This window comes from Saccoglossus kowalevskii, chromosome 6 (assembly GCF_978046115.1).
Source record: "Saccoglossus kowalevskii chromosome 6, keSacKowa6.1, whole genome shotgun sequence".
Lineage (NCBI taxonomy): Eukaryota > Metazoa > Hemichordata > Enteropneusta > Harrimaniidae > Saccoglossus > Saccoglossus kowalevskii.
The window spans coordinates 32558822-32568496 of NC_140646.1; the positions used below are offsets into that span (position 1 = coordinate 32558822).

The 9675-nt window shown below is 34.0% G+C and overlaps 1 long non-coding RNA gene across 1 annotated transcript; it reads left to right on the forward strand.

The window, feature by feature from the left end:
- Nucleotides 1-7990: 7990 nt before the first annotated feature.
- On the forward strand, nt 7991-8724 carry LOC146742708 (uncharacterized). The gene is made up of 2 exons (XR_014929843.1): nt 7991-8206; nt 8485-8724. It is a non-coding gene; the product is annotated as an uncharacterized LOC146742708 (long non-coding RNA).
- Nucleotides 8725-9675: the final 951 nt, after the last annotated feature.

Genomic DNA, 9675 nt, shown 5'->3' on the forward strand with positions numbered 1-9675 from the left:
CTAGGGGGGGTCAGACTAGCCACCATTGAAATCTTTTAAAATTTGATTTCACAGATAGTGATTCAGCTTTAGTTCTGAAATTAAACTAAATTATTAAAATTAATTCAATAATATTACCAGCAGTGAGTATCTAGTTATGCTATAATTAGAGAAGGTATACAATTCACTCACCTGTAAACATACTGTTGCATGACATATAACTTTTAGCCCTAGGGGGGTCAGACTAGCCACCATTGAAATCTTTTAAAATTTGATTTCACAGATAGTGATTCAGCTTTAGTTCTGAAATTAAACTAAATTATTAAAATTAATTCAATAATATTACCAGCAGTGAGTATCTAGTTATGCTATAATTAGAGAAGGTATACAATTCACTCACCTGTAAACATACTGTTGCATGACATATAACTTTTAGCCCTAGGGGGGTCAGACCAGCCACCATTGAAATCTTTTAAAATTTGATTTCACAGATATTGATTCAGCTTTAGTTCTGAAATGAAATTAAATTATTAAAATTAATTCATTAATATTACCAGCAGTGAGTATCTAGTTATGCTATAATTAGAGAAGGTATACAATTCACTCACCTGTAAACATACTATGGCATGACTTATAACTTGTTCCTATAGATTTGGTAGCCTAGGCGTAGTGAATACATGTAAGATAAACGTCTCAGATATTGAATTTGCTTTACTTCTGAAATTAAAATAAAATATTAAAATTAATTCATTACAATTACAAGCAGTGAGTATCTAGTTATGCTTTAATTAGAGAAGGTATACAATTCACTCACCTGTAAACCTACTATGGCATGACATATAACTTTTAGCCCTAGGGGGGGGGGTCAGACTAGCCACCGTTGAAATCTTTTAAAATTTGATTTCACAGATAGTGATTCAGCTTTAGTTGTGAAATGAAATTAAATTAACAGCGTCCGGATTATTTTCGGAAATTCCGTTGCGTTTCGGAAAGTTTTAATTTTCAAAACTTTTGAATATTTATTTGTGCTTTTAGGTTAGTGAGAAGGTTATAATAATTCTTCATTTCACTTTAACACTGTTTTTACACCCCTCACACCCCTTTAAAAAGTCACTTCTGGCCATTATAATCGCCACTATTTTCTTAATGGCCAGAGTATTGACCAGAATTTTTTAAGTGGCCAAAATATTTACCAGTGTTTTTAAAATGGTGGTTTTAATGACCCATGTTTTTTATACTGGTCAGAATAATTACTATTGCTTTTTGAATGATGGAGTTGATGAACATTTTTTTTTATGGGCAGTATAATGGTCATTTTATTTTTCATTACATACATAAAATGACCAGTATTTTTGTTCATGTCTCTAAATATAATGGCCCAGAAAACAGCCTCAATATACGTGTGGGAATTTATTTTTCCCAAGTTTCACTGGCGCTTCCAAGTACACTTAAATGAAATTTCGCGAATATTGCCTCGATCCCCAGTGAAATTTCATAGTAACGCTGATGCCAGTGACTGCTGGTGGACTGCATAACCTGCGGAGTATTTAGATGGTGTTGAATCATAGGACGATTGCAGTACTGCAACTGGCACATCAAGGTATGAATTTGTAATTATTTTACCATTTTACAATGTCTTCAATACAATATTAGATACTTTTGTTGTTGTTTATGGAGCAGGATAGTCTTTTGGGGCTTTCGTTTTTGTTCAGTCATGGCACACTGTGTAAGTAATGCTTCATTATTATTCATAATTGTCAAACAACAAGCTCAAGTAGGTGTTAATGAGGATTAGCTCCTATGTTTGTTAATACAAGAAAAGTATAAACAAAAGTTATTTCCAACTCCTGAAATCTGCAAAAAAACATCAACGTAAATTTGCTTCCATTCATGGCAATGTTTTCAAATTATTTTAATAAAATAATTTAACTGACTGCAAAATGTTTGTTTTTTTAAATTTTTGAAGACTATGTATATTGTTTTTTTTTTCTCTTCAGACAATACCAGCAATAGTGTACTGTACACTGGGAAATCTAATTTAGTAATCATGTATTAACTATACATGTATATATTATGCCCATAACATCAAATACCATACAGAATCCCTTTTTCCTGTAAACTAGTATAGATGATATATGCCTACAGTGTGCAACAGTTCATTTTTCTTTGCGCACAAAAGAAAAAAGTAAAACTCATACTCAAAATAACTTTTAATTTAGCATGGATTTAAACTAAATTTCAATTGAATCTAATATTCTTTGCTCATCTTTGAGCCCAATTTGATTTGAATGAGTTGTAGAGATCAATATAAAAGGTAAGTGAACCTAAATGTATGCGCCTCAGGTAGGAATAAACAGAAGACACTTATTCGTAGCATTCACGTAGAGCTCTTTAGTAAAGGCTAAGAGGTCCAATACCTTAACCTGTGCTAAAAAAATGTGCATGAATACAGGCTAAGAAATACTAGGTACAGAGTAAATCTGGTCAGTCCGAAGCCTTAGCACAGGCAAAACAAAACATGCATGAACGCTTAGCTCGGCTAAAAAAACCATTGTATTTAATGTTCATTTAGGAGATTTACTACTATATTCATAACTTTTTATTTTGGTGTGCCATTTCCTGCATGACAATCAACGCTAACACATATAGAGAGATTGACTCAAGAAAAAATGTACCGATGATGAGATACTGTGCTACTTCCTGTTATTCTGCAATTTGCACTTTCTGAATTTGCTTTGGTATTGTTTTATAGCTGTAGAACTAACCTTCCTAGTTACTCTAACTGAGCACTCATAGTTAAAATTTCTGAAGATTTTGCCTATTCTTAATAAGTTTGGGCGTTCCTTACCCCGTGCTAACCATTGTTTCCTTCTGTGCATGAACTCAAACATATGAGATTAGCTTAAATCTTAGCCCGTACTTTGTGTAGCATGAACACTACTATTGAAGATACAGGGGGCAAATGGGCGAGACTTAAACAAAATATAATGAAGGTGTAATATGCAGTCAGTAAATGTCCTAGGCATTTCTGGGTCAGCCAAATTGATTATGGGTACTCTTGCTCAACTTGGAAAAAAAAATATTTAGTCTATACATGGTCTATATAACGGTACTTAAGGTAGCGAGAAGGTTTTGTGACGTTTTTAAATAAAACATTCTCTGTCTGTTGTCTCGTTCAGAACAGTAATTTAGGCTATATATATCAAAAGACTAAGTATAGAGGTGCAAGTTCGCACAAACTGGACAGACATTGTTTACATAATTATCACGTGACATCAAAAATGGCGAACCTTGTAAAAATGACTAAGTACGCGATTGCGAGAGCACACTGCGGAATTTCCTGGTGAAATTTAAGTTATGCATTGTCCGTAATCAAGTCCATTGAAATGCGTCTCCGATAATCAAAAGACCTATTATTCCGATTTCTATGCAGGTTTGTTTTTTTGTCCCCAAATTATTTCATACTTGGCACCTTTAACAGACTATTATTCTGTGACAAAGCATTTTCTTTAAAAACCCAGACATATTTCGCACCATCATTATCTTTTGAACGATAACTGCGAGTTTGAATGTCCAAGTCCGAACGCACTTGATTTGGCGGCGGTCCCAATGAGTCGTTCTCGATCAAAACTTCAACTCGAGAAAAACGCGAAAAACAGTTTTGGTTAATAAAACACTGTAGATTTGCTGCATTATTATAAATATACACTAAAAATGGCCAAACATATTAACCACTGATATCATAGAACTCATAAAGAGTGTCAGATAATGAATAATTTCAAGCTCGAGCGCGAAAAATGAAGAAAACTGCTGGCATTTGAGTCCGTACTCCAGGAACGTTCGGGTTTTCTATTGTTATGCAAACGAACAACGAGGGATAATCCTCTGACAAACATTACTGTCCCACTGTACACGCTGACAGTTTACAAACAAGCTAATCCTTCAAGTGTCTCAGATAAGACATCTAATAAAACGGTTTTCATGGTGAAACAAAATGGCCGATGTTTGAAAAAAAATTGCTGTGTCAGACACTGAGTGGCAGATTTTTCTTTGCCTCGTCTGTCAACGCTTTCTTTCTTTTCTTCGCCATTGCGTTAGAGATAAAATGTATTAGTAAAATAGAATATTGACTTGGAAAATAAAACGATTTAAAAGAAAGTTGTGCAAAGTTACAGTACTCCTTTCGCACAACCTCCCGCCCGCTTCCGCTTTCCAATCACCTTTTTCTCTCGCTTTTGCGACCGCTTGTTGAATTCGACCGGACAATTTCCGCTTTATTTTTGACCGCGCAAACCTCGAAATATCACCGCCCACCTGCTCGCTCGCGCGCATTTAAAATTCGGACTAACAGAATAATTTCCGAGGTTTACATTGTCTTATAATTGTCTTTCTGGTTTTTATAGATGTTGAACAGCTGACAAAAGTTCAAATACTTTTTGTTTTAACTATATATAATTATATGCACGCAACCTGACCCTTTGACCTCGATTTGGCTTGGACTGAATATTTTATTTTAAACAATATTCTGACGTGAAATACAAAATGTATTTCAACACAAGTACGACAGGGTTGTCTGGGGTTTCTTTCCTGATTGTTGAATCCTTGCAATGTGTTTTGTATAATTATTGTTGTTTCCCCCCGATGCTGAAGGACCTTAAAGCTAAATGGCAGTTACATGCATGGGCTGAGTGAAAGAAAATATTTCTAAGCCTAAAATAAAACCTAATATTACACCTCTTTGTGTATTTGTTAATTTTACATATGTTTGTCATGACAGTATGTTTGTAAATATCTAGAAAAATCTTGTCTTTCGTTGATAATTTCGATTGGTTTGTTTGGAATGTCGATCCCCGTTGGTTTCTCCATACTGAGTTTAGGAAGGGCGTCGATCAACACCGTGACAATCAGCCGAGAGAAGACAAACATTGACCGTAATTCATGGAGATCATGTCCGTAATTTGTGGGCTGAAACCCCAAATAATTAATCAAGTATTATTATTTTAATATATGTTTTATTTTACATCGTAAAACTAAACCATGACCAAAACAGAGCTAGAGTTGTTCGCGGTGAAACAACCGCATTGAAGACGATGCAACTTCAGCTAGCCATTTCTTACCTTGAAATAAAAAAATAAAAATTCGAAGAGCATCGGGGAAAATATTAATAATCATCCTTATCAATCGCTTGCTTTATTTTATTCAAATCCATGAAATTCACGATTTTTTTTACATTTGTTGGCAACTTCCGCGCTAAAAAAGATTGAAAATGTGGGTGTGATTATTTTGCAAAGTCCTGTTGATAATACGGACAAATATGGTTCTGTGACCCAGTTCGTGCTCCGATCAGGTGACTCTCAGCCAATCAATGATGTTGTAACAAAGCATATTTGACGCTAATTGAAGGGTCGTCGTACAATCCAATCACCGGCGTCGATTCACATAGTTGTTTGTGCTGTGACAGGCTTCAAAATTATTCGCTGAAAAACATATATTTTGACAAACTGATGGAATTTGACCTTAGTTCAAAAAGAAAATACTAGGCTAAGATACATTAGAGCTCACGCGAATCAGTTTTCTCTGCAAGTTGTGAAATAAAGTAAACCAGAGTAGCGTCGATGATTTTCAGCCCTGAAGGACTTTGAATTGTTCATCGACTGGCCACCAAATAGTTATGGCTATAACTAAATTTGACACGTTTTTCTTTTAAGCCCAATAAATTATTCATACATGTCAAGCTCTGTTCGATTTTTCAGGGCATGTGGCCGTTTTTAGTCGAAAATATTTTTTGTGGGAACACTTTTGCGCTACGTATACGGTATAGACCGAGCTCATTCAATGATCGTGACTTAATTTTAAAATTGAATGTCAAATTTTACCAGACGTGGACCGATGTGGATTCGATATCGTTATTTTTGGAATTAATCACTAACATTTCCTCGTTTCTCTGCTCTGTCAAAAGGAGTTACCTAGGCTTTTTTCACGTAACTGTCTCATTAAAATAAAAATAAAAATATTACATCTAGAACAAGCACCCAAAACACGTAACAAGAGGTCCCAGTTCAGTTGCTTTCACGATACAAGTGTAATACAGCTATTAGATTTGAAGTGTCGTTCAGAATGTAATAATAGTTAATACTAGTTGTATGTTCACACTTTACTATCAAAACCACCATTTCGACCACCCATGTGCCAGTTTTCAGTGTTTGGGCGAGCGGTCAATGTTTTCAATGAGCGAGCGAAAAAAAAAACGCGATTAAAATGCGGTCGGTTTCCAGTCGGACAAGGCCGCGTGGTCGGAAATTAAGCGATAAGCGGTCGATGTAAAAGCGGAAGGTTGGGCGAAATGAGTACTGTATCACCATGTTTCTCCGACGAGGTCTCGACTGACAATAATGCTGACAATGGACGTTAGATAAACACGCATTGTTTGCAACTGGAAGCTTATCACCCGTTATATCAGAATCGTCAACAACAGAGTATACAGATAAGGTGTTATCATTTAATTCCTTCCAAAGATAAACACTATGCAAATATCCACGAAACGGCAGTTGTAGTCTTTTCTGCTAGTGTTTTAAAACACAAATTTGAGCAACGTTATTTCGCAATTTCGATCTTTTGTAAACCTGGGGTGATGTATCAAGGTCTAAAGTAACCGTTTTATCAATTTTTGAAAAATCAAGAAAAAAGTGAAAATTTCCCTTCTCGCTACCTTAAATCATAGACCTTAGAGAACAGGGACATGCTACTCTGGCTACCCCTTTCATGTAACCTTAGTTATAATCCCCCTACCCAAATTAACACCTTAGTGAAACTGACAATAAATCTATGTCAACACCACTGTTACATCTTCTCCTGTTTCATAAGCCAAACATGGCTATCGGGGTGTAGCTATACACAAAATGAGACAATTTTGTGGTTGGAATATAATCAGAAAAATTAAATTTGATCAAAACTTGAATAGCCAAGTCCATTCTATTGATGTGAGTGAAACTAAAAATTAACAATTTTTATTCCACTATGAAATCAGGAAAGGGAAACAAAATGGTAAGTTTTCTCTGCAAGGAAACAAAACTGCCTAAAAGTAAACAATGACCTGTGGAAATTTGTGTCATTATAACAAGTGGATTTTTCATCATATTTAGAACAGATATAGCATAGTGCACTTGTTATACACTGACTAATGGGAATACTAGTAAAAACTGTTTCAGATGTATAAATCTTCTAGGTACATGTATATAATAATTTTTATAATAATTTTATTCAACACGAAAATCTACTACAGAGAGTAATTTTATGGTTGTAAAACAAGAACAGAAATAATATTTCACACAACTAATATCACAAATGTATTAATGAGATTATACAGGAGGTTATAACCCACATTGCACATTATCTCAGACAGAAGTTGCATGACCCTGTTTTCTAAGGTCATGCTTAAATCATAACCATCTGAATACCATTATTTCACTTTTCAAACTAAACTGTTTTTATATTTTTAATATCATTATTTTGATTTTGAAAAAAAAAATAGAAACAATATTACACTTAACATAATTACTCTATTAGCAGCACATGCGCTTATTTTATTTTTTTTATTTTTTTAGTAAACGCATAAAATTCTTAGGAAAGGATAAAAAGGGTCTTACAGAAAGAAATTAAAAAAACAAACTAAAATCTAAAAAAGAAAACAAAAAATAAAAACTTTTCAAAAAAAACAAAAAAAAAACAAGTCAAAAACAAAAAAATACAATTTGCAGCCAATGTTGAATACAGAATATAGAATGAACACAAAATGTGGCCTAATACACTTAGGTAAATTACAGGGATCTTCAATGGTCGAAATATGTAGTATTTTCATGATTTAGTATCCACAAATGTAATTTTAGAGCAAATATGGTATTGTATTGGATCATAATTATAATACAATTATTTATTTTGTGAAAGTACCTGGGGATTGATGAAGTTTACATGCATGGTGGCATTCCCATTGTGGAGGGACTGTATAATTTTGTATGTACACAACTTCCTACTTTGAAAGACAAAATCATGCAGCTGCATTGTTACATAACATTCTTTTGTCTCTTGTAGGAAGTTAAATCCCCCTATTGTTCTCAGAAATTAGGTTCCCAAGTACAGCAATGTACTGTCCACAGAGGGACTGTGTACTGTTCTAGTCTCTCAAGAGATGAACTGTGTGTATATATGGCACAACCCCTTAATATATTCGGTTAGGAAACAATTTGATGTTATTCTGTTTTATTTGATATTTATATTTTTTCAATCAGAATGTACCGGGTATCATCTTTTTGGAAGTATATCTGAGTTGCATAGGGGAAACATTGACATATCACAAGATGTCATTTTATCCACATTGTTATTAGTGAGGACAGAAATATGCCAGAATACACAGACACCACACATTTTTGTTTCCAAAATTGATTACAAAGTGTCTTAATTAAAAACTGGTCATTGTGAGCTAATAGCAATCTGAATTATTTTTTGCAGATAATGACAATTTAAAAAAAGGAAATACTATATAAATGGAACGTAAGAAGTTGAAGAACCAGAATTTATGGACGTTAAGGGGAAAAAAAAGTTTAACCAGTATTGATGGATGCAATGGTTTAGCATTTGCATGTTTATCAGTTTTACATTTGCACACAGATTTTGAAAGTTCCAAGTGTGTAGAGTTACTGTACATTCCTTTTTTTATGTTTTCCCTCAAATAAAAGTGACATCTTTCAACTGGTATTTCATGATTTTTAGCTATCTTATATAGTTCTTCTTGCTGACCCTTTTGTACACACCCACACTCACTCCACAATCTTTCATCTTCTTAATAATAATTAACAGGAAAATATTATTGAAAAAATCCTGTAGAGATCAAAAACATGAACAAATTTGACACGCCTACACCTTTGAGAAAAAATATTTTACACTAGAAAAAGAATAGCACAAAAACAAAGAGGAGAAAAAACATTTTGCACAGCCCCCTCTTTAAGCTAATCGCCTCTCAAGAAAACTTGATGAATATCTGGAGGAGTATGACATTGCAAACCTAAAATATTATTATCCACTAAAACAGTCTGTATGGCTGTGCACTACATCATGATTTTTCAAAAACAAAACAAAATATTGCTTACATATTCTTGTTTTGTCTAATGTTTTCATTAATTATCCAATTTCTGTACTTTATGTGTTTGTACACTGAGCTGAATAATTAAGATGATGTTTTGAAGCACAGTGATAGAGGGACTGTGTTTGAAGCAATGTTTTAATCCCCCTCCCCCATATGACATTTTTACTTTGCAAAGCTGTACCTCCCAGATCTTTAGTTGTTTATGCATAGATGGTCTTTGGTTATAAATTATTTACTTTCCAGTCATTTTTGAAGTGTAAACCTTTGTCATATTTTCTGCTGTGTTGACTTCCTGTCACTATGCTTTTGTTTCCCTTTGGTTAGCTAAACCATGGAACTATAAACCCCAGGAAGAACAACGAAACTAAGAGGATTAAAAAAACCTTTGTCTTAGTTTATCTTACAGTGCTTTCGCTTTTGTTTCCACAACATTAGTCATACTCCATGTTAGTTGCCGCCAATATGCCCGTATCAACCGCTTTGCTGGAAACGGAAAACTTGAAAAAAAAATTTCATATCTGCGCAGTAAAATATTTCGTTCACTACGCATGCGCAAA